This window comes from Thermobia domestica, chromosome 2 (genome assembly GCF_964235325.1).
Source record: "Thermobia domestica chromosome 2, izTheDome1.hap1.1, whole genome shotgun sequence".
Classification (NCBI taxonomy): Eukaryota; Metazoa; Arthropoda; class Insecta; order Zygentoma; family Lepismatidae; genus Thermobia; species Thermobia domestica.
The window spans coordinates 345,480,566-345,508,406 of record NC_137455.1 but is presented as its reverse complement, the minus strand read 5'-3'; positions in this window follow the sequence as shown (position 1 = coordinate 345,508,406).

Genomic DNA, 27,841 nt, shown 5'->3' with positions numbered 1-27,841 from the left:
GTTCGCCACTCCGGTTGATTCTTCAGTAGAACGTCGACGAGTGTGTGTGCTCCCTAGACCCGGACGCTTAGTGGAACAACAGGTATGTGATTATTTTTTCTAAGTTCCCCCCTTTCACTCGGGATGAGTACTTTGGAGATTTGTAGTAGCACCTTGTGAATGTTTCGTGACGAATACGAAATCCCTTCAATCTGAGACCAAATCCCCTCTTCGAGAATTAACATTTTTCCCTTCGGGCCAATGCAAGTTGCGATATACGAAGTTCATATTTCACTATTTCCAATCAATCGCGGTTTAGTATAAAAACCTTCTAGCACCCATTGAGGATTATAGGGGTTGTGCTCCCACTTAAATGATGTAGTATAACTTTCAAGTTGTCATTCCAAGTATCCGATTTTGTAAAAATTCATCTGTATTCTTATTTTTATTATTATTTTTTTTCAATAAACAGTCAAGTGGAATGGTCTCTTTGATTTAGTCAAGCTAATCCCACCTAATTAGATTCAGCTCACAGTCTTCATATGTTACCTGGGTTTCGATTTCTAGTACCAAGCTCTACCACTAATAGTGCGCTTTCTCATCATCTTCGAACCCGTGAGCCAAAGAAGTTTTCGAGACCGAGGCTAAAAGAGAGTTGGACTCCGAACCAACTTTGTAATACTGGGTGGAGAGTGAAGAAGTGATCTCAATTACGATTTCACAAAAGAAAGTGTACACAATTGCTACGCCAATCACAGAACAACAAAACATCATACATATATAACATTTTATGGTGTTCGGTGTTCGCCGGGTAGCCAACTGTGTGTTCTTGAATCTCTAAACAAATCTCTGGTGCTCATTCACTTTATAGGGGAACCAACTATCTCAGTTGTCCTAAAACGCGATTTTAGCAAATCGGGAGTGATTTTTTTTTTTTACCGAAGAGCTTTCACTAGATAAAAGTGAAAAGTGTACGCAAAGTTTTCTTTTGACTAGTCAAGTGGGTTATCTGTAATATGTAAAGTCAGTAAAGTTCAGTGGCGTACTTAGCCTAGGCGGTGTTCAGCCTATGACTCTGATATACAAATATAATTTTTTCTGCTCTGAATAGTGCGTTTCACAAGTAGTGAAGTGGCGACGAAAATTTTTTAGTCTCAACTTCTCTCGCTTTAAGTTGTCATAAGTCAGCGGAATAGTTGCTAGGTTCCGCAGAACAAGACTCAGTTCACCTCACGACGGTTTTTGTGTAGTAAGGGAAATGGAAAATCGGGACGCGAGTGTTAATACAGAACTCAGCTCTTGTCTCATGTACTTGCAAAACCCTAAGTCTGCTTATGCTTCTGCTCGCTTTGGTGGGGTCACAGTCAGTTTTATCTCTAGACAACAGAACCTCCCGTTCTACGGGATGAAAGTTCGACTAGTTTGTCCGGCGATAAGTGGCTAATAACTTTACCACTTATTTGGGGAGGATCACAGACAGTTTTATTACTAGACAGCAGAACCTCCCGTTTTACGGGATGAAAGTTCGACTAGTCTGTCCGGCGATAAGTGTCTAAAATCCTTTCCCATGCAAAGCTTGGGGGTCACAGGTATCTTATTCTCTTGGTCCAGCAGGGCCCCTCTGTACTAGGGGTGCAAGCCCGACGGCTGCCTGGGAATAACTGCCTAAAACTCACCTTTATGCAAATGCAATACCTAAAATTAAAATGCAAGTACATGAACCAATGGTTGGATGATCGAAGTCCCCCTTGTGAATTTAAAAGCAAAATAGTTAAAAAAAATGAAGTTTAAAAAACAAAACAAAACAAGTTAAAGAATAGAAGTAAAAAGTAAAATCATCATAAGTGAGCATATAAGCATTATCTGTTATATACAGCTGTCTAGTCACTTTCCGTTTCCCGTTCTAAAAAGTGAAGCAAAATTTATAAAGAAAGGGAAGTTGAGTATATCAAGTTCAAAGGAAGTTAAATGAAGATATTGAAATAATAATAAGTCTCATAATACGTAACAATTTGACGTAGTATTTCCGAAGGAAGTAGCTATCAGTGATTAAATTCTTACTATATCAGAGGAAATAGGTTGATTACCCACTGCCCTGGTTTAAAAGGCTACTGACTTGTGAAAAACAGAATCATTATCAAAAATGAGTTTCGCGCAGAAAATAAAAGAAAAGCTATTAGATTTAGGGCAATCTCATTGTCCTAAGACACCCACGGGCAAGCACCGTTATATTTTAGATCGGTGGAATAATTATTATTGTATTGAGTGCAATAAAATAAAAGTCCACGGGCATTCTCCTCCTGAGTTTGGTCGTTGGAAAAAGAATCCATTACCGAGATACTTGGATACGTGGAGTCAGCCAAGATATCGTGAACCAACGACCGCGAGCCCGCAAACCCCAGAAGCACCAGCGAGTGGTTGCGATCTAACGCCGCTGGCCGCGTCTAGTCCTATCCCGACTAGAAATGATATAGAAATACAAAGTGCTGGTTCAAGTGAAAAGCCAATGCCAGCACCTAGGACGATTTATGTGAATTCAGATACGGATGAGACCCCACCGGGGGTAGATCCGAAAACTCTAGTGAATGATGTAAATTTAAAAGATGAACTAGAGATAGCCGAACTAATAACTGCAGGTCAGGAATGGCCTCAGGCAACAATTGAGATAGAAACAACAGCAGGTGTAATACCTGATGTCTCCTTGACCCAAAGTCCCTTAGATAATAATAAGTTAGCTGATAAGGAAAATAGATTAAGTGACTTAGTGTTAAGTTCAGAGAATAAAGACATTGGTGTATCAAAAAGCCCAGATAGCCCGGTAGCGCTATATTTTCCTATTAAATACGAACTGTCAGATCCTAAAACGCCGTTAGAAATGCAAAGACCCACCTTTCAATCTTTTTACGCTGGTAGTAGTGATGAAACTGTCTATGCTGAGATCGGTCCTAGAACTATGTATGCTAACTTAGATACTGAATCACGAACCTCAGTGAGTAAAGAGCCAATTTACGAAAATATTGGCCTCGAACCCAAGGCAATTACGAATAAAGAGCCAATTTATGCAAATATAGGAACCGAACCAAGGGAAACGAAAATTGAGAACTCTGACGAGAATAATGAAAATGAATCGCGTTCTTTGTCACAATATAACGATAAAGCGTTAATAGACCAGATTAAGCATTCATTACAAACAGAACTGTCCCCAGCAGTAGGAAACTTAATTCGACCTTTAACTAAACAACTACGAAACAAGAAAGTACAGGTCACAGTTGTTCGTCGCCAAGGTGACGAAGAAGAGAAATTAGGTATTTTATTTCAAGCGGACCCCTCAGCCCCCTTTGAAGACTTATTACCTGAGGAAAATGTAGTTGGAAATTTTGACATGGAAATACAGACCGACGTTTTTCAAAAGAAAGATGTTAGCGTTCAGACCGAATATAAGTTTCCTAAAATGATCCGAATTGATACAGATCGTGAACTTAAGGTTCTTCGGACAACAGCTACCCAAACCAACCCTGTCATGTTTGAAGATAGCCTTACCCTCCAAGAGAAACTGCAATATTTGGACAGTATAGATAACATACTCAGTGTAGTTAGTAAAGTTAGGTGGTCAAACGGAGATATTAATAGTGCAGATTCAGATGGGGGTGAGTCGTTGAAAGACGATTGGTTAGGTTACGAACTACAGAAATTACAAAACGAAGAAATAGCGAAATTACAAAACGACAACCCGGAGTCTTCTCCTGAGTCATCCCTGGAGGATGAGTCAAAACCTTCATGGAACTCCGAAGAAGAACTCCGATATGACCATTGGGACCCTCCCACGGTTTCTACTCCCCGAGCAGCGAACCAAGACCCTCCCACAGAGGACGCTGACCAGAGAAATGACCTCGTCGCCCCTGCTCCAGTTGAGAGGAGGTTAGGCGAAGAGAAGGAAAGTGATGATGTTTTCCCCTCAGTTTGCTCTGACCACCAGAAGCAAATTGAAGAGGAAGAAAAAGAAAATAACGATTCCTGGTCTGAAAGTAGAATAAACGAAAACATTGGTAAAATCTTTGATTACGCGGAATTTGGTGCCTCGGTAATTTGTTTAAACGAAGTAGAAAATAGAGACGATCCCTCAACCTCTCCAACCCAAAGTGAATCTAACAAACAAACTGATAGTGTCAAGAATATTGGTTTACAACCTTCGGCTAGTGCTAGTTCTAAATTTAGTTCCTATAATGAACCTAGTGAATCACCTGCGACTAAAGAAATGAAAAAATACCAACAAGAGGAAAAGTTAAATCCCTTACAGATAGTGTTTGTTTCGCCACCTAGTAGCGTAGTTACACCCATGGCCCCCATGGAGAAATTAGAGTTTAGCGAAGGGGAAAAGACAGAAAAATCAGCATTCAGCGAACAAGATAGATCTTATACCTCAGAATTTAGTTCAGAACAACCCTCCGAATTAGAAAATATAAGTGTAACTGATACCGACTATAGGTCCGTTTCTTAAAACTTCAACACCTCGGCTTCTTTAGACAGGTCCTTAGATCTGAAAGATGAGCCCGTTTCACATTCTTCGAGTGACGATAAGCCCTCTGATAAGCAAAAATCAAATTTTTCGTCCTTTCTAAAAGTAGATCCTGAGGATAAGCCTCACATAAATTTAAAATCTGAGGAAGAAATTAAAACTAGTCCGGTTACCGAACCATCATTACCATATAGTTTTGAGAAACCTAAATTTACGGATACAGTAGTAACAGGCAAAGTTAGCAACCCTCCTCCCGAGGGTGACAATCAAAATTCTACTATTGGTGCTAAACCACAAGCCTTTAAGATTTATCCAAATGTTGAAATTCCCTCCTTTTCTGGTAATAGACATGAGTGTGTGGAACTTTTCCTGCAAGAATATGAATTAGTGGCTAGCATATACGAATGGTCAACCCTAGAAATAGTAAATTATCTTCCTTACTGTCTAAAAGGGGAAGCTTTCTCCTTCTATTTAGTAGACCTAGCAAACATCTTACCTTTAAACTATAGCGAAATGAAGAAAAAACTTAAAAAGGCTTTTCCTAGTATTGAGTATACTGCAAGATTAGAATATGACGTTGATACAAGAAAACAACAACCCCATGAGAGTACTTTAGCGTTCATTTATAAGTTAATAAAGGATTTGAAATTCTTACGAGGTTGGGTTAATGAAAGTGAATTGATGAGTAAACTTATAACGACTCTATAGAAAAGCGTCGTCAACCTGGTCCGTCTGGTAAAATATATGTTACGAAGCGATAATAACTTTTCTTTATGCAAGAATCAACTCAGATATTCAAAGATCATTAGTCTCACCTTTATTGCTTGATATGTCTTAAATATTCTTTTTAAGACCGTAAAATACATAAATTCACTTGACTAGGTCAACACATAACATGTACATAGCCACAACTATCCCATAATAATCTCTTACATATATCAAAAACATTCTTCTTTTCTGTTAATTTAAAATGAACATTCTACTAAGTATATTACATATTTATGAGCACTTTTTGCCCACGGTACAGGTAAATATTATACAAACTAAAGTATTTCGTTATAGAAAATGTCGCCCGACAAAGGGACTGAATATAAAAGTTATGAGTAGGCTTGGCTTTTATATTCAAGAACCACTGGTCTGATTAGATTAATGTTCGTATATTACATATGTTCTTTATATTTTGATCACACCTCGTATATATCTTCATTATTTTTTTTTTGGTTAACCCTCATATATATATATAATATTAGTTATTATCATTCACATAAATACATTTACAATAAATCTTTGATTTCATTAATATTTCTCTTTTATTACATTATTATTTATTCTTTATCATTAAAAACATCGTCGCTTAGAAATATAATTAACGAGGGTGAAACACAAATTATCAAGATTACTAGTTTCGATCATTATTAGTCTACAAACGATGATGTGACAAATAATATTTATTCTTTTCGGGCGCATTGTATAACAAAATAAGTTAGATGTTGCAATTGTAATGTATACATAGTAGCACTAAGATGTCATAAATAAAGAAGAATTTCATTCAAGGTAGTTATTGAATAATTGATTTTATAGAATGGATCTTATTCTTAACATAATCTTTGACAATTAAACACAAATCAATCTAATATAAATAATCTTTGCTTTTAATTAATTATAAATCGAATTATAATTCCTCATATATTAAAAACATTTGAAAATTATCATTGATTAATGAGAATTAAAGAGAATTAAATTGAATAAAAATCATTTGAAAATCAATTTTCCAGTCTACTTAAAACTCTATTTAAGCATTTCAAGTATTTATAAGAATCGTTTTCATTATTGATATTAACACATAAACTTTAAAATGAAAATTTACAAGAGTCTATAACTAACATGAATTTAACCTAATTTCATTAACGGTAATCAGGTTACATTCGAACTTGCATATGAATCTAATAAAGTGCATTGTACCGCACAATCATGATTATGTCCTGTATTATTGTTTTGTACAGAAATTACTTCAATACCTGGATCTTGATGTGAAGTGCCATCTCTTATCCTTCCATTACTTCTATCCACGTAGTTCGCTGCGTTGGTGGAATTTCTCCATACATTTCGTCTATTTTTAAACCTATTTTGACTATATGGTCTAACATAGGAATTATTACGATTAATTAGGTTAGGCGGATTCCCTACATAACCTTGTCTATTTTGTTCATTTTGATTGCTAGAGTATACTCGTCTTAGGTTCGGTTCATTATTATTTACACTTCGGATATTCAAATTCCGAACAGGGACCAAATGATCTGAATTATTCTTATTTTTACCCATTCCTGATTGTGTTAGATTCATAGCATGGTATTGAGTTTCGTAGCATTGTACAAGCATTAATAAATGACTGAAACTCATACACTGTGTGGAAAATAAGATCTGCTGTAATTTAAATGGAAGCAAATTGCGAATCGATGCAATTATTCTTGATTCCGATTGCAAGGGATTAACAACCTTTAATTCATTATAGACATTTATAACAAACTCTACAATAGATTTGTGCAATCGAGGATTGAAATGTTGATTTCTAAGAGTGGCATCTCTGTTTGCCAGCAAAAAGTCATTTTCGTAATTCGCGATCAATGCCGCTTTAAATTCCTCATATGTACTAATGTGATCACGTATTGCCTTAAACCATAAGGAACAAGGTGGGAGTAATACATGGGGTATTAATTTCATGTATTGTGATCGGTCGATAGACATTATACTGCATTCGTCTTGGAACTTCTCTAAGAAAGAACTAGCATTTTCATTGCACTTACCACTAAATTTACTCATGGCTTTGATTTCGCTCATCTTGACACTTAACTTTACCTTTCTTTTCTCACTCCTTGTTCTTGTGGTGTGGTTGTTCCGGTCCGTAGCGTGCTGTGTCATGATACCATTTATATTTCGTTCATCAGTGATCTTCGGACAATTTTCCTCTAATATAATATCCTCCTCAGATTCCGGCGAAGGCGTATTTATATCCGGTGATTGGGGAAACTCGAAGCGATCACTGCCCAGATTATTGCGATAAATGCTGTCTCTAGCCTGTAACGTTTTAATTTCTTCCTGCATAGTAGCCAACTGGATCTTTTGATGTTTAACGGAAGATTCTATTAACGTTAAATCCTTTTTTACAGCACGGATTTCATGATTTTGATGATCGTGCTTTTCTTGACACTCATCGGCTAACCTTTTTAACTTCTCTTCAAACTGCGAGGATATGTCGTTCATCACCTGGACGATTGTTTGTTTCGTATCGTCTGATTTCAGTTCTATCCGTTCTATTCGTTTACTTAATTCTTCATACTGCTTGCTAGCTTCATTAAATTTCAGTTCTATCTTCTTTTCCATGGTCTGGTTAGCTTCATAGAACTTCAGTTCTATCTTCTTTTCCATGGTCTGGTTAGCTTCATAGAACTTCAGTTCTATCTTCTGTTCCATGGTCTGGTTAGCTTCATAGAACTTCTGTTCCATGGTCTGGTTAGCTTCATAGAACTTCTGTTCCATGGTCTTGTTAGCTTCATAGAACTTCTGTTCCATGTTTGTGTTAGATTCATTGAGCTTCTGTTCCATGGTTTGTTTTATCTCAGTCGTCATTTGCATAATTTGTCGCTGCACAGCTAACAAAAGTCGATCCTCAGATGACAAACTTGGTGTTGCACTCATTTCACCTGGATTACTGGTATTAGATTCCTGTTGCACTATTTCACTATCCATTTTTCTTTTGATGACCTTACCGCTTCGTAATACGGTTAAGTTCGTATTCATAAATGGTAATATCCAAGTAAATTCAGCCCTACTTTCCTTATTCGGGAACTGAATTTTCAAAAGTCCCGGGTTTGGTAAACCAAATTTTTATAACGACTCTATAGAAAGCGTCGTCAACCTGGTCCGTCTGGTAAAATATATGTTACGAAGCGATAACTTTTCTTTATGCAAGAATCAACTCAGATATTCAAAGATCATTAGTCTCACCTTTATTGCTTGATATGTCTTAAATATTCTTTTTAAGACCGTAAAATACATAAATTCACTTGACTAGGTCAACACATAACATGTACATAGCCACAACTATCCCATAATAATCTCTTACATATATCAAAAACATTCTTCTTTTCTGTTAATTTAAAATGAACATTCTACTAAGTATATTACATATTTATGAGCACTTTTTGCCCACGGTACAGGTAAATATTATACAAACTAAAGTATTTCGTTATAAACTTAGAATGAGTTTGTTGCCAGACATCCTAAATAAGCTGATGCTTGAAGTGGATGATTGCGATAATCTCGAAAAGTGCCTACAATATCTTAGAAAATTTCACACAGCGCAACGATTAGTTAGTCAGAGAATTAGCCATGACGTAATATGGGAAAATGACCGCTTGGACTGGTCAAGCATTAAAGAACAACACCAACCAGGATTTGTACAGATTAGTTCTTGTTACACAGACGAAGTAGTAGCAGAACCGGGTTACAAAACGTATAGGAACAATCACCAAAATACCTATGGCCTTGGCCATGGGCAGGCGCAGCTTTGTACAGTCAAGATAAAAATAGGAGACCGCTGGGCGCAAGCTCTTATCGATTCTGGCTCTGAAATTTCGATAGCTTCGAAAACCCTCTTACCTCCAAAATTTCCACTAACGGAAAGACTGAAGGGTTATGTGAAGCTTCGCGGCGTCGGTGCTCAGCCCACAGATTACATTCCTGTAGTGAGAATAGCGTGTTGTTTCAAGGATCACTTGAAAACAACCAAACGAAGATTTCTAGACGTAGCTATAGTTGACCCACAGTTTTGCGCCTATGACGTAGACTTTTTGCACAAGTATGTCACAACCATTCATTCCAAATATATGGAACTAGCAGATAAAGACGGGAATCATGTTGAAGACCTATGGTTTACAATCCCAAAAAGTACATATGGGCATCGTCACGGTGTGATTCATACCCTAGATTTAAAGCATGTTAAACGATACCCACCATCAGTAGGAAAAAGATCGTATAATGAGTTCCAATCAAGACCGCACGATATTGCTAGACAAACGGCTTTCTCTATTCCCCCTCATAGAAACAAACCAATTTATAGGAAACGGAACCTCCCACTTAGGAGTAAGGATCCGTATCCAAAATTGGTCACCGGAAGTCCCATAAATCCCGTCGATAGTGTAGCTGATAAGAGACAAAAACTTCATACTGAAGAAATTACGTCCCGCGTATTCGTGTGTTCCAGGGAAACTACAAAATTCCCCTCGGAGCCTACGAATAAAACGAATAGAATAGTCAATAGACGTAGGAAAGCAAAACGTAAACGAATTAAGAAAAGCAAGGTGTCTTCCAGTGCTCCTGAGCTGGAACTTACCAATTCGCCTGACTTAGAGACAGAGGAAAAGAACCTATCCAACTTTGACCCTCAACCAGGCCCTAGTGGAATTTTAGCAGTTAGTTCCACAGATAGTTCGGATACAGAGATTATACCGAGAAAGAAAGAGAATGCGTCTTATGTGACAAGATATAACACAAAGAACCAACACTCTGTAAAGTCACCCCTGGCCTCCCAGGCGCCTCATGAGCCTGTAGAGGAAAAATCAAACAGTGGACAGTTCGAAACATTAGAAAAACAATTCCTAACGCAAGGAAGTGTAAATGATCCCGCAACTCTCCCTGACCTAGAGAGTTCTGCTCAGGATCATAGTCAGAAAGAGGTCGTGCCAGACCCCTTGAGGCTGAGCGACGAACTTTTTGATATCTATCCGGACACTACCTATAAAGTACACCTTCCAGCAAATGTCCGCGTGCCGTCCAAGGCTTCATATGACATAGAAATTACCGCACCAACCGGGAACGTACATATTTGGGAATTTTTACCGTCCAAAGGAATTCGATATTGGCACTCCTGTTTGATCCCAAGAGGTCCAGTTTTCACTGAGAATGGAAATATTACTCTGACTATTTTTAATAGTTCAGATCGAACCAGATCTTTGTCTAAAAATCTTTATTTAGGGAAACTTGTACCCTAGGCCGAGTCCTTAAATGATGAAACGGAGAATAACGTACAGGCCGTTAATCAGATCATACACCTCACTAACAAAGATGAAACAGATGACGTGGAAGTCCCTGAACAACCCCAGAAAGTCCCCCAAACCAAGGAAGAATTAGCTCAAGTACTAAATATTGGTCCAAACTTAAACCCCGAAGAAAGAAACCAATTACTGGACTTATTGATGGAATTTAGGGATGTTGTAGCTTGGGACAAGTCTCGTCTGACTGCGGCTACCGATAAATTTATGTGCCCCTTAGAGGTCATTACAGATATACCTGTTTCTCACCCCCCATATAGAGAAACACCAAAACAGAGAGAGATAGTCGCGGCAGAGATCCAAAGAATGTTAGATAGCAATATTATCCGAGAAAGTCAAAGTCCATACTCTGCGCCAATTGTGATAGTAACTAAAAAAGATGGCTCCCCGCGTATATGTGTCGACTTCAGAAAACTGAACTTAATATTAAGGCCCAATTATACGCCAGTGCCGCGTATAGATGATATATTAGCGTTTCTGAATGGTACCAAATACATAAATACGCTCGATATGCAAAATGGTTACAACCAATTATTAATCCGTCCGTGTGATATAGAGAAGACTGCATTCATCTGCAGCCGTGGAAAATTCGAATTTTTGAGGCTACCATTCGGCCTAAGCACGGCCCCGGCCCTTTTTCAAAATATGATGAATGTTATATTTGGTGACATCATGTGGAAGTATGTAATTTGTTATTTAGACGATTTGGTTTGTCCTAGTCCTTCTTTCCCTGATTTAATAGAAAGAACGAGAATTATTTTATCTCGACTCCGGGAGGCCAACTTAAAACTCAACCCTAAGAAACGTTACTTTGGTTACGAAGAAGCATCGGTGCTTGGTCACATCGTCGGTAGACGAGGAATTTGTGTAGATCCCGCAAAAACGGAAGCTATAGCCAAGGTACCATACCCTACAACAGTTAAAGACATACGTAGTTTTATTGGACTTTGTTCCTTCTACAGAGCTTTTGTTCAAGGGTTTTCTACTATTGCAAAACCACTCATTTCGTTGACTAAAAAGAACGCCAAATTCGAATTTGGAGAAACTGAGAAACAAGCATGGGATACTTTGAAATCTTGTCTTATATCTGCTCCTGTCCTTGCCCACTTTGACCCGAATCAGGACGCCATAGTTTATTCGGATGCTTGTCGAGACGGAATAGGTGGATATGTCGCACAAATTAAAGAAGATAACCAAGAACACCCAATAGCATATTTTTCGAAATCATTGTCCCCAGCGGAGCTCAACTACTCCACGGTTGAGCTTGAAGCGCTAGGAGTTACTAAGACAATTTTGCATTTCCACTTTCTATTGGCAGACCGTCCCTTTATTGTGCGGACCGATGCTCACGGCATATGTTACCTCAGAAACAATAAGATGCTAAATTCCCGTTTCATGCGTTGGGCAATTCGTTTGCAGCCCTATGAATTTACGATTCAACACGTCAAGGGCCGCAATAACGTGACCGCCGACTTTTTGTCAAGATGTCCGCTAAAGGATGAATTACCCTCCAAATTTGGTCAAGAAGAAGATTGTGCAGAGGTGTGCAACCTAGTGTTATGTCCCAAAATAGATATCAAAACAATGCAAAAAGAGGACGATAAAATTAGAGAACTAATACAGAAGAAGAAAGATAACCCCACTGATCGTGCTTTAAAACCCTATGTGGTAGTTGACGATGTTTTATATCGAGTCATGAACAAAGATAAGAAACTAGTGATACCAGAAAAGGCTATTCCCGACATATTACAAGAGGCCCATTCGTCTCCGCTGTGTGGAGGCCATACGGGATTTTCTCGCACTTACTCTAAAGTGAACGAACGTTACTATTTTCCTAACATGGGGAAAATAGTTAAGGAGTACGTCCGCTCTTGTGACGAATGTCAGAGGGTGAACATCCCTAGAGAAAAGAAACAAGGTTTTCTTCACCCTTTACCGGTAAAAGAGGAATTATTTTCCCGCTGGAGTTTAGATATTTTTGGCCCGCTACATAGTAGCGCAGGCTACAGCTATATCCTGGTTATGATAGAATATCTCAGCCATTTCGCAATATTAGTACCGCTACGAAATATTAAAGCCCCGACAGTGGCTAGGGCCATGTTGGACGAGTTAATCACGCGTTTTGGCCCCCCTAAAGAGGTACTGACGGATAGAGGAAGTAATTTTTTATCAACGATAATGGCCGAACTGAATGACTTATTTGACATTAAACATGTTCGAACTGCAGCATTTAAACCGTCAACGAACGGACTGTGTGAGCAATTCAATTCTGTCATTGCAAGTTTCCTTACTAAGTACACGGCTAAGCAGCCTACTAAGTGGGCGGAATATGTCCGCTTGTGTGCATATGCCTATAATATATCAACATCCCCTATTAGGAAATATTCCCCATATGAGATTGTCTTTGGTCAAAAGGCCAGGTTTCCCACTCAGTGGGACACCCAGTATCAATTCACGAAAATACAGGAACATCAGAAACAATTAAAGTTAATCCGTAAACTAGCCCAGAAGGCTATGACACATACACAGCAGCAGACTAAATTACGCGTTGATCGCACTAGACAACCTATTAAATTAAAGGTTGGTGACTTAGTATTGTGCAGAGATTATTTACCTAAGAAGGATATTTCTCCAAAATTGACACCCAAGTTTATGGGGCCGTATTACCTAAGGAGTATTTCTCCCACAAATGCTTGTAAAATCGAATTAGTAGCAAACCCTAACCACACTCAGATTGTAACTATTGAAAGGTTAAAGAAGTATTTCCCCCGAGACAACCCCCGCGAGCTGGACGTTTCTAGCGATAGTGAGGACGAGGAATGTTAAGCGTAACATATAGGTCGCTCACGAGATTTAGCCGCATCAACTTAGACAAAAAAAAGAGAAAACAAAAAATAAAACTTGGCGTATATTCATTAGTGAGTGTGTCGATTCTCACATACATCACATAGACCACTCAAAAGTGGAGTACCTGTAGTTATGCAAGACCTCTGGCATACCGGAACACTTGCATACAGGGCTATAGATAGAGCCTGAAAAGAATACATTGTGAAATTAAAAACAAACAAAAAGTTATAATATATTCTTCATCAACTTAAAAACAATAAGTTACTTCCTGGAATCCATTCTCCTCTCCATTCGATGCGGCATTAAACACCCATGGCCTACTATGGAAATAGGCAGTCATCCTAGTGGGCGGCGCTAATACGTGGTCTGAGGAGCAAATAAGTCATTTTTAAAATTAGGGCCCTACCACATCTACCAAACCTTCCATAACTACAATACCAAGGAAAAGTTTGACGCGTCACAGAAAAGTTATGTCGGATTAATACCAAAATAAATGTTTTGCCAACATATTGGGATGAATAATTTTTTTTTGTGTTCTTTGTGTGAATGTGCCCGGGCACGAATGTGTTACCCTTCTTCTTCTCCTATAGGACTCCCAATATGCTGCCAAACACAGAGAACCTAAAAGGAAAATAAATGTTGACATAGCCGAAAAGTAAAATATTATTAGTAGCTACTAACATTAATACGTACAGGTATAACGCCTTGAATATGTAACTCCGACTTTTAGCATACGTCGTTGCAGATACAAACTCTTCAGTCACGGTCCAGGATTCCACCCGTTACCGCCGCCTGATTATTTCATTTCTCTCTTACGAGAAATCCGCCGCTCTCCCTCTTCGTGTCTAGGAAAGCATTAACCTGGAAATTAAAGCAAAGTCAATATTGCCTGTTTTTGGTTGCTCCGTTGCAAACTTATGCCTAATTATAATAAACGCGTTGATTACGGGTCGCTTTATTGTGACCCGGGTTACCTACCTGTTTAAAAAAAACAGGGAAAAGGGAAGTTAAATTCCCCCCCACCAGACATTTACATAGGTTACTCCACACAATGCCTAACCCATTTGTTTTCCTTGAGCAATTATTACTTTTGTTTTATTTTTTTTTCGCGTAGTTCGGGCGGGAAGCATATTGGCAAGACAATTAAAAAAAAAATAAAACTATACTAAAATACAATAAAGTAGAAAACGAAATATGGAGAAATACGCCTTAGTCGCTGACATGTTGTTCTCTGCTGCTGTTATTACTGCTGCTATTCATAGATATGAGTGAAATTTTTCTGCGACCCCTTCTGGGTGAACACAAGTGACCCTTTGCTGTTGTAAGGATGGCCAATCTATTGGCAAACTACGGCAATGTACGTGCATACTGCGCATATTGTACATAATGTAACATTATGTCTTCCATTTTCTTAAAAGAATGTAAATAGCTACTTGTGTACTATCCTTGCTACATTTAGTCAGTAAGATTACATTACCTTTAAGTTATGTTCAGTTCATGTTGAATTATGATCAAGTATTAACAGTGATGCTCATTCTAGAATAATGTTTTCAGTTATGTTTATCAAAATACTAGATGGTATCATATTGTATCATTATTTCATTGTGGCAAGATAAACTTAAGTTAGTGTTAAGGCTACCATATGTATTTTGTAAGAATATTAGGGGTAGATCGAGCCCCCTCCATTTCATGGTGCTTATTTTTTTTTCACTTAATTCAGTAATAATAAAAATCGGTATGGGATACTCCCGGGATATGAACTGCGAATTCATTGCACTCAAGTTAGCACTCACTATGTTAACACTCACTAGTAGAAACAATTCAAGGAGATAGTACTTACTCTGTAACAAGAAATTTCCACTTATTGTCTCTGGAGACGTAAATCTTCCCTTCTCCTTCTTTTGCGTCCTCCGAGCAATAGATGGTACGTATACTCCAACAAGCTGAAAAATATGAACCACAAAGTTAAGATCTTATTTAAACTCGTTGATTATCATACTCAATAATAACACAGTGCAATAATTAGCATCATATTTAATATTAAAAAAAAAATTAATAAATATAACTCTTCTTCTTCAACTTCGGGTTCCCGCGTCCAGCCTATAATACTATGTGTGGGCGGGAGAATTTTTTCGTTTCAGGTTTTTCCTTACAGAAGCCGGAGTAGCAGAATTTGCCCAGGTAAAAGCAGTGACAGGACCTACGCCTTGGGAATAACTGAGTATCCATTTTCCTTTTTATATTTTTGTTAAAAGACATAATTAATCTGTAACAATTGGGATAACATATTGTCAAGACTTTAGTGAGACACTAGTTTAAAAAAAAAGAGGAAAATCAATCATACAATTTAAAAAAAAAATATGCACGTTAACTGAGCATTTATCAAGTGCTAGATTGCCCTATTGTGAGATACGTCTTGTCTTGAACACTATGAGTACATAAGGTGTAATAAAGTGTAAACCTAGAAATGCAGTTCAATTATGAAATCTTGCATGTTTAAGTTATATCAGTTTTTCTTGAGTGTGTTTTAGTTCAATTAGTTGCCAGAAACTTATATCAGTCTGCTTTAGATAAGTTACAATTTTTGTTTTTAGTTAAATTCATTAACAAATTTTGATGAAACCTTGGAACTAATTTTCTTAACTAGCATATTTGCAATGGTATAATTAAATTTAATTAAATCTTGTTGAATCTAAACTCTGATCGTTAGTTCTGTGGTTTACGAAGTAACCTAAATTCAAATCTCATAATTTTGTTAAAGTTTAATATTAACATTTCAAGGTATGAAAGATTGTATACAACAGCTTTATTGTACTCATGCATAGAAATCCGAACGACTGACCACTTCCTCTCCTCTAAATTAGAGAAAACAATGCAAATATACTTATCTGACAAGGCTGAGATGTCGCTGGTCGGAAGCCGGCCTCTGTAACAGCATACTAGATGAATTCTCTCAGTGGCGATGTACAAGCCCCCTTGTTCCCTCTCTCCAAACATTCGTCAGCTGAGCTAATAATTTGCAAGCCACTTATCATTATACCAGCTCATTTCCGCCACGCTGGCTAAATTCAAACTTCCTTTTAACACTCTAGTTCTCAACCTGACTACATCTGAAAACAAAATATACGGCAAATGAATGCCAATATGGCAATTACGCCCTGACGTTTTCATAACAAACCAGGTATTGCCCATCTTGTAAAGTACCTTGGATTTACTCACCCTATGAATCATCACCCATTAATCATTACAGTAAATGGAAAGGATAGTTAATAATTCAGCCTCCTCCATCATTATCATTCCACTCACAAGGAAACACACCGAGTTCGGTACATCAATTAATTTGAGAAGAACTTGACTTACCGTGACGTTGTTTGAGCTTCATCCACAGTCACGACTTGAACACAAGAGGCATTCTAACAATAATGTGTGGTCAGCGCACATACACTATTTTCTAGGCTTTCGGTTTAGTTGTTCATGATACAAAATTGACTCTTGTGAAATTACTACAACCACATACCATATTTAAACAAGTTTCTATATCTAGACTTTGACGATGTGTGGACAGCACCCCCAAGGCATCTGAATGAGCAACATTTGGTATGCAATTCTCATTTTCGAATAGCCTCACTTTTGGTAACCTTCGTAGGTTCCATCGATCACTAAACCTTTCTTCAAATTGATGTGTGGTCAGCTCCGTTTAAAAAAAAATATACATATATATATATATATAAATATATATATATATCGAACAATTACAAAAAGGAATCAGTGGACTTCTTATATAAACAAATACTCTGCATAAGCCAAGATTAATATGTAACACATTAATGATAATGTGAGCTAATAGTCTCTTTGATTCCAGATCTATACCCATTGCCTTCCCAGTGTGATGTCTAGAGTAAGGCCCCCCCCCACCGACCTGGTTCTGGAGGCATCCAAGGATCCAGATCACCGCATGTCGGCCCCATCCAGGGCTGACCCAGAGGGATGATATGGTAATCGATTACTGTTATTGATCGATCCATCACTGTTTAGTAATGGGCAACAGTGATCTAAAATCTGAATTTCCATCCGGATCCAGAACTTTCTTTGTGCTACAAAATTTTATAAAATCCTGCAGTGACAAGGAAATCTCGTCTATCTACGGACAGACTCCTATTTACTTACATCAGTTCATTGATTACAGGTGAAAAACTCTTCTCGTATCAGTACAAACACGAAAATTGGACAAGTGATAAGACTCAAAACTAAAAGGAATAAAAACTCCTTCAAATCAGCGTTGTGAAAAATCATAAGAAGATTGTAAGCAATGTCAAGAGACTTTAAAACTTTTTCAATATATGAAACAACTCAATTTCCTTGTAATAACCATGATCGAACGTACCAAAAACCATGAAAAGTTATTGTCTAAATTTAAAAATTAAATTTCTATTGTTTGGTCAAGTAAAAGCACAAGTTTGTTTTAAACATGTACGAAGCCTATAAGTGAGTATGGTAATCGAGTTTACACATTTTCATTCCACCATGTTAAAGACTCTAAGTTTTGGAACCCTCTGTAAAGCTATCGTTTGGCAAACACCGAAGCGAAAAAGACAAGGAAGTAATTTATTAAATTATCCATTGCACATTGGACTTAACCTGTGCTCCACCACAGGTCACCGTGACGTCATCATATAGAGTTATTCTCCGCATAACTAAATCCCTTACACTAGGCATTTAAGATTTAAAAACAGAAAAGTTCACCACAACGGAAACCGAGGCCGGTTATCAGTCAAGGCTAGTAGAATTAAAAGAAAGAACGGAACATACTTCCGGCGTGCTTTAAAAACATAACAACCGTAGCTTATGTTGTGGTTAACTTTTGCGTTTAAAATCTATTCTATAAATCAACAAGAACCATCAACATGATGACACATGATGTAATCTTACTTCGTAAAACTTTCCCTTGGAACCACAAAGACATCCCTCTCGATTTCGGTGTGTACATTAAAAAAGAAAAGGAGACATAAAATATGTTAATATTATTAATAATAATAAGAATAGGAATACTAACAATACTAACCTATAAACCCCCCTAACATTCCCCCATTATTATAAAGAAATGTTATGTAGTCCCCTGTAAAAACATGTACTCTGGTATAGCAAATGTAACTGCATCCCTGATTATTAGACTTTGTATCTGTTATTACCATAGGCCATTAGGGCATAAGCTAACACACTAACCATAGGGTCAGTACTTTAACCATTCAGACTCCCCCCTCTGCTAACAGAACCACTCATGGAAAAAGAAAGCTAAAGTAATGGCATATAAATCTCTAGGTGCGCTAAAATCGCACCAATCATTTGTAATGTCTGTATATTGTCAGTATACGTAAAAGTAATCAATGTGTATAGTGTATTGCATACCACACAGGATGAGAGAAACCAAATCGAGGTCGAAATAGCAATCAAGCTGAGTAGAAGTTTAGAAAAACACATGTACATACTATGATTACCCTGTATAGAACAAACCTATACAGTAAGTTGGTAATATATTACATTTATTGCATTATCAATGTAAAGAGCAATAACTAATAATGTGCAATTCATTCTCCGACATCATTAAGATGAGTTTAAATATATTATGCGTATAGACGCACATATGACATTTAATAAGCATTAAGCCACTGTGTTAATCGCTAGTTGTTAATTATTCAAGTTATTTTACATATGCGGTTTAATCATTTAGTCTGCAATCGCTTCTATGTTACAAATAAATATATTACCAGATATGTAATGGAGTACTCAAATACTTACAGTACATTACAGGTTATAAAATATTCACTTGATTCTGGAACGTAGAGTATAGCCTATGATTTATGAAGTATAACTGGTATATTGACACAACATCAGAAATGTTGTTCACAAACTGTAAGGCACAACCCCGCAATAAATTAAAAAAAAAAAAATTCAGGCAACCCAATTGAATGTACTAGTCTATATCAATGCATGTTTATCCCATTTGGCTTATACTATAAACCATGAGAACCACTTTTGTAATTTTCTCGTTCATTCAGTCCAATGTTAAAGCGCTTCACGCTATTCTTGTTTAAGTGTATTTAATGTTAAATTTCTTTCATTTATAGTTGAATAAAATTAGTAGCCTGAGACAATCACATTTGACACGTATATCTATAATTGTACTCAGTACAGCAAAGACAATTGTACTTAAAAAAAATCAGTAAACTCACAAAATATTAATTTTCATTATATTACTAGAAGTTGTACTCATAATCGGTTCGAAGTCATACTTAATAATATGGTTAGGAATGGGGTTAAAAAAAAATACCATTGTGAGTTCATACGAAACCTTTGATAGTTATAAGCTAGAAGGAATCCACGATTGTAAGGTTTCATCCTACATAGTTTTAGTCTACTAGTTTGTTAATGGAATTGAGTAACATTTAAAAGTACTATAGTTAGTTAAGACACATGAAATCTTACAATCCCGCTCTCTTGCAGTTTAGTCGTGCATAATCTCCCAATCCCTCAAGAAAGTTTGTTTTTAGTTTCCTAGCGCCTGACGTAAGGCCAGTTCTATATTATAACCATTCTATATTAACCCTTTAACTCCCAGCAACTTGCCTTGGACAACCGTTTCTATACTTGAATATAAATGCCACAAAGATAACTTTCGACATTTTTTTTTTTTTGTTTTTACCGAGGTCGGCGGATAACTGTTACACAGTTGTGCCTCGAAGTCCTAAGCCGGACCCAAATTATGGGGCGAGACGCCCGCGCTTTTCAAATGGTGTGTGTAGTAAGGAAAAGAGAGATAGGAAGAACGGAGTCAGTTGAGGGTCAGATTGAATTAGTGACCTGATGCCTCATTGACACCAATCCACACGCATGTATTAGTGGTATGACCCTAGCTATGATTTACTCAGATCACAGAGCTGGGTCCTAGATGCAATATTTAGGGAATACCACGAAAGCAATAAATACAGGAAATCTATTATGTAGTTAGAGTTAGGTATAAAATAAAACTGTAAAAATAAATGTAAAATAGGAATTTCAATCCCGGCGTGATAGAGAAAAAAATCATAGAAAAACCTAGAAGTCTTAACCACTATTGAGCATGCGCGTGAAGAAGTCTCTCCCATGCTCGATGAGGCTCGTGACGTAGCGTTCGAGCTACGTCAGAAACTGGCAGAAATGCGTGGGACGTAACGCCTATATAAACGAGGCTTGTTCGCCACTCCGGTTGATTCTTCAGTAGAACGTCGACGAGTGTGTGTGCTCCCTAGACCCGGACGCTTAGTGGAACAACAGGTATGTGATTATTTTTTCTAAGTTCCCCCCTTTCACTCGGGATGAGTACTTTGGAGATTTGTAGTAGCACCTTGTGAATGTTTCGTGACGAATACGAAATCCCTTCAATCTGAGACCAAATCCCCTCTTCGAGAATTAACATTTTTCCCTTCGGGCCAATGCAAGTTGCGATATACGAAGTTCATATTTCACTATTTCCAATCAATCGCGGTTTAGTATAAAAACCTTCTAGCACCCATTGAGGATTATAGGGGTTGTGCTCCCACTGAAATGATGTAGTATAACTTTCAAGTTGTCATTCCAAGTATCCGATTTTGTAAAAATTCATCTGTATTCTTATTTTTATTTTTTTTTCAATAAACAGTCAAGTGGAATGGTCTCTTTGATTTAGTCAAGCTAATCCCACCTAATTAGATTCAGCTCACAGTCTTCATATGTTACCTGGGTTTCGATTTCTAGTACCAAGCTCTACCACTGATAGTGCGCTTTCTCATCATCTTCGAACCCGTGAGCCAAAGAAGTTTTCGAGACCGAGGCTAAAAGAGAGTTGGACTCCGAACCAACTTTGTAATACTGGGTGGAGAGTGAAGAAGTGATCTCAATTACGATTTCACAAAAGAAAGTGTACACAATTGCTACGCCAATCACAGAACAACAAAACATCATACATATATAACAATACATTGCACAAAATTGGCACAATTGAATATGGATACATAAATGCTATATTGATTTTGTTCTAAATTGAAAACAATGGATCCAAATGTGCAAAAAATTGAGTTATGTAACCTCCTCTCCATCATCATCTACTAAATGGAGATCCATGTCGTTGTCGTCCTCTGGTGCATCAACATTTTCTCGGTTTTGTCTTCCTCAGAAACTTCTTTGTAAAACGTGAGCTTTGAGCTGCTTTCAATCGTTAAACCCTCTGTAACTACAAGTGGAGTTAATTATACCTATCCGTATACATTTCTAAACTGATTGACTATATTCTGGAAGAGTTTGTAACCCTTTAGGGACTAACATAGGGTGAATATTAATTTGCCAATCATCCCAATATATGAATTTGAAATATAACAAAACAAAATGTGCAAATGTTGAGTTTGAGCAAAACAGTCGCAGAAAGAGAATCAGAAATGGTAAATAAGTGACAAAATTTTTTAACATGTTGTACACTCCGCATCAAAAAAATTGCGACAGCTATCGCCGTGCAGCTAGGCCACCCAATATACACCTTCTTATCCCATAATCGTGTCTGGTAAAGAGACCCGTCTCTCTCCTCCTTTCTTCTCTCCCATACTAAAATTAGCTAACAACATGAGCGCAATTCTAATTTCAAACTACACATGTATTAGTATCGATAAAATGAAATAACAAAACCGAGACGAAACAAGATTCATAAGTTGATTTAGGGAGAAACAGAAACACATACAATGAAAATGAGATGTTTGAATTGTGGAATTATCCAAAGAGCAATTTGTCAGCGGAGCGATCTGTCACAAATCACTCATTTCGATCACAGTTGTCCATTGTTAAGTTATGAGCAAATTTAGGGATCTTTTGTCAGATCTAGCTCGAAATAGTTACAAATTTCATACGAATTTTAATTACAATAGAATCACAATATGATCCCTTATAATGCATTAACAGTTTCAAAAAAGCGTTGAAACTGGAATGAAATCGTCTGAAAGATCAGCAAAACCTACAATAAAATAACTTTTGCACCTACATAAGAAGAAACACACAAACTATATTTCCTGTAACATACCGATTAGCAGTACCATTTGACAATATCAGATATTTGGAAACAAACTGCAAACTAAAAGTTACTTTTGAACAGCACTCACCTTTAAACAAAATTAATAACAGTTGTAACTTTTTGTGTTTCCCTCATCTCAAATATAGTCACTATACACCCTGTGGGGGCATTAATATTCTCAAAATGGAACGGAAAAGTAACTGTACAATTGTCGAAACATTTTTCCGAAAGCAAATAGTCCTATTACAAATTAGTTATGGGAAAACTAATTTGTATTTCTCAGTTCTTCACATAGTAGGGAATATTTTTTTTCGAAAAATTTCCCTCCAGTTTTATCTCCACGATTTTTTTATAGTCCACCATTTTAGGCAAAACGAGGATTAGGCCAAACGAGTATCCTTATTTCGCCTAAAATGGCGGACATAAAGCTTATCTTTTATTTGTTATAAAAGTGTCAGATAATTGGTTAGGCGAAACAAGGATTAAGCCAAACGATGCAAGATCCTTTTGTACAGTTCTCCCTAATCGAAAAAAATGTAAATAGCAGGGTTCATACATAAATATGGAACTCAATTTCCCTGAATTTTCCAGGTTTACCAGGTATTAATTTGCAATTTCCATGTCTAGTGGGAGAAACTAATAATACGAGAACACACAAATTTTAAGAATACTATATTTATATATTTGAGAATGGCCACCCTTCTCCCTAATGAACGATTGCAATTAAATATTGAGTCACAAGAAAATAAATAATTAAAATAAATAAAATTTAAGTTGAAAAATATTAAGTTGAGAAGCCTACTAAGGGAATTAATTAAATACTTTTGTTCCATACTTGAATACATTCAAAATATACAAAAATATTGGGTTGGGGAAGAAAAAAGGGTCCGCGAGATTTTAACTGATTCTTGTAGTACCCGACGACAGAAATCGATTACTGAAAGAATTTTCAAAATCGGCGCAGGCAAACATGGAGAAAATCATATTTTCATGTACCGGTTCAAAATGGGGAAAGAAAAAAGGACCGCGAGATTTTAACTGATTCTTGTAGTACCCGACGACAGAAATCGATTACTGAAAGAATTTTCAAAATCGGCGCAGGCAAACATGGAGAAAATCATATTTTCATGTACCGGTTCAAAATAGGGAAAGAAAAAAGGACCGCGAGATTTTAACTGGTTCTTGTAGTACCCTACGACAGAAATCGATTACTGAAAGAATTTTCAAAATCGGCGCAGGCAAACATGGAGAAAACCATATTTTCATGTACCGGTTCAAAATAGGGAAAGAAAAAAGGACCGCGAGATTTTAACTGGTTCTTGTAGTACCCGACGACAGAAATCGATTACTGAAAGAATTTTCAAAATCGGCGCAGGCAAACATGGAGAAAATCATATTTTCATGTACCGGTTCAAAATGGGGAAAGAAAAAAGGACCGCGAGATTTTAACTGGTTCTTGTAGTACCCGACGACAGAAATCGATTACTGAAAGAATTTTCAAAATCGGCGCAGGCAAACATGGAGAAAATCATATTTTCATGTACCGGTTCAAAATGGGGAAAGAAAAAGGGACCGCGAGATTTTAACTGGTTCTTCTAGTACCCGACGACAGAAATCGATTACTGAAAGAATTTTCAAAATCGGCGCAGGCAAACATGGAGAAAATCATATTTTCATGTACCGGTTCAAAATGGGGAAAGAAAAAAGGACCGCGAGATTTTAACTGGTTCTTGTAGTACCTGACGACAGAAATCGATTACTGAAAGAATTTTCAAAATCGGCGCAGGCAAACATGGAGAAAATCATATTTTCATGTACCGGTTCTAAATGGGGAAAGAAAAAAGGACCGCGAGATTTTAACTGATTCTTGTAGTACTCGTCGAAAGAAATCGACTAGTGAAGGAATTTTCAAAATCGGTGCAGGCAAGCACGAAACAATCGCATTTTCATATGCCGGTTCAAAATGGGGAAGAAAAAAGGACCGCGAGATTTTAACTGATTCTTGTAGTACTCATCGACAGAAATCGATTACTGAAAGAATTTTCAAAATCGGCGCAGGCAAACATGGAGAAAATCATATTTTCATGTACCGGTTCAAAATGGGGAAAGAAAAAAGGACCACGAGATTTTAACTGATTCTTGTAGTACTCGTCGAAAGAAATCGACTAGTGAAGGAATTTTCAAAATCGGCGCAGGCAAGCATGAAAAAATCGCATTTTCATGTACCGGTTCAAAATGGGGAAGAAAAAAGGGCCCGCGAGATTTTAACTGATTCTTGTAGTACTCATCGAGAGAAATCGATTAGTGAAGGAATTTTCAAAATCGGCGCAGGCAAAAATGAAGAAAATCACATTTTCATGTACCGGTTCAAAATGGGGAAAGAAAAAAGGACCGCGAGATTTTAACTGATTCTTGTAGTACTCGTCGAGAGAAATCGATTAGTGAAGGAATTTTCAAAATCGGCGCAGGCAAACATGAAGAAAATCACATTTTCATGTACCGGTTCAAAATGGGGAACAAAAAAGGGCCCGCGAGATTTTAACTGATTCTTGTAGTACTCGTCAAGAGAAGTCGATTAGTGAAGGAATTTTCAAAATTGGCGCAGGCAAACATAAAGAAAATCACATTTTCATGTACCGGTTCAAAATGGGGAAGAAAAAAGGGCCCGCGAGATTTTAACTGATTCTTGTAGTACTCGTCAAGAGAAGTCGATTAGTGAAGGAATTTTCAAAATCGGCGCAGGCAAGCATAAAGAAAATCCCATTTTCATGTACCGATTCAAAATGGGGAAGGAAAAAGGGCCCGCGAGTTTGAACCGCTAAGAAAATTCTAGCCCGTGGCCATATGTATCACATATCTCACCAGTTCATAATAAAAATTTTGAACACAAAATTACGGTCGTCCGTGTGACGTACTCCCAAAAGGCCTAATGTGTATCACCCAACTCACATTCAATGAAACCACATCCGTGTAGAATTTAGAAAGGAACTTCTTATGATGTATACAGGATGTCTCAAAAGTTCCCTGACATAGGGTAACTGTTATTATCAGAGTTACAACAAAATGTAAGAGGTAAAAACATCTCGAAATATGACGTTTTCAATCTAAAGTGAACACTTTTTAAAAAATCGGACGAGATGTTTGTGCTGTATACTCTTTATGCACCCAATTTTAAATGAAAATGCAACGTTGTCATTTACCTGGCCTGAATGAAGTTACTGTTTGAAACGGGGGCTGGCCATCGACATGTTAGCGTAAAAGACAGTAACTTCACTCACTTATGTTTTGGGTCTAGATAAATGGCAACGTTGCACTTTCATTTCACATTGGGTGCATAAAGAGTGTACAGCGCAAACGAGTCATCCGATTTTAAAAATTCCTTCACTTTAGATTGAAAACATCATATTTGGAGATGCTTTCCCCTCCTACATTTTGTTGTAACTCTGATAATAACAGAGTTACCCTATGTCAGGGGACTTTTGAGACACCCTTTATATCTTATTTAATGTATGTTTGATGTCACTATCACTGTAGTATAATTTAGTTTGTTTAAATTTACAATTTAATACAAGTAGATTCGGATTTACATGCGTAGGATTTTGTATGCATCTAACTAATGAATTCTTTTATTTTCATGCTTAACTTAGTGACTTGGCTTTGGACTGCAACTGATTATTGTAACCCATTATTATTTGAGAAGAAACAAGATATCTGAATCTTCATTTGGAGAAATCAAAGGTCTATTGGAAAGCTGGGGATTACAATCATTACTTTCTACATTTCAAGGTGCTTAAATTATATATTCTGTGTTTATTGTTAAATTACTATTATTGGGTTTAGAATCAATCAAGCACTTCATGATATTTTATGGGGATTAAGATGGGTGCCGGATAGATAAGTATTTGAGCGTCAGGCTCTTATTTCTTTTCAATTTAATATTTAATCAATGATTATTTTCTCCGTCATTATTCCACCAAATCGTATTCCAAGATCATCAATTTTCAATACTCATTTGTGACCGTCAGCCTACATAGCATATTCGTAGGACGTAAAACAAAGATTTCCTGTTATTTTTTGTTTCTCTTTTCTCCATAGCTGTGAAAAATAACGCCTTCAGCATCATAAATTTGTATGCTACTTGCCTGCTTTCGCCTTCAGTCGTCTACTCTTCGGACATCACGAAGCAAAGCAGGTCTACTTTGCAGTTCCTAGTTTTGAAAGGATGTGACATATCATAATGATATTGGTGTTGCGATGTTCAGTACCATAGATAATTAAACAATGCTAGTAAACAAATGGAGTAGCAATTGTATTTTTTTTTAGCTTACATGCCTTTCAGACCGGCCATTTTTTTTACAACATATTGTTATTTCTACTCTATATGAAATATATTCTGAGGTTGTGTTTTGGGGAGCGTTCACCTCTTCTGCGTGAAGTTCCTGGATCGATCCCAGCACGTGCTAAATGGGCTTTGTGTTGGAGAAACACTGTGTGTGGTTTTTCTCGAGGTTTTCCCGTTTTCTCCCCCTTTTTCATTCTACTATTCCATTCATTCTCACCATCGTCTCCTTTAGCATACCCTGCATAATTGTGGGACGTAAAACTGAAAGATTTCATTTCATATAAACTTTGTTGCAAAGTAACCTGATAGCTGAAGATACTTTGCAACACACACACAAAAAAGTATTTTCAACATATGAACATAATGTTTCTGTGCAATGTTTTCTCTCCTCTATTTATACATTTCACTTCCTACACAATACTGCATGCAGTCTACAAATATTGAGGTTGGACTTACGGTACCGGTGTCAGTACTTAGTACGAATTATCGATATTTGTAAAGAAAATTATGTATTTTCTGGTACGGACATAGGAACCACATTCTGATAGTTTAGTATGTCCCACAAAAATGGCAACTCAAGAACAGCAAAAATCTCCGAGATCTGATTTGCCTTGGTTGCTCTTTATATCCAAGAATATCATCCCAACCGTAATCAGTGGAAGATTTACGGGATTTGGGGCTTTCAGGCTGAAGTCCACCCAAATCGCAGAATTTCTTTTAAAAAATCTAATGTTAGTCATTCCTATGCGTCTACGCTTCAAGCCCTTCAAAAAGTCTAGTCATTTCTAAATAAAGGAAATCTTTCTGTGTGAAGTCCCTCTCAAACTATTTTTCTGAATCCGCCGCTGTTCGTAATTTATTTCCCAACAAGAAATCCATTCCGACATCTACTTGAATAGGAAATTTTTCTAAAGTTAGACGGCAGGAGGTACCAGTAGTAATAATTTCCTATCTGAGGGGTTACGTTTGATCAGTGC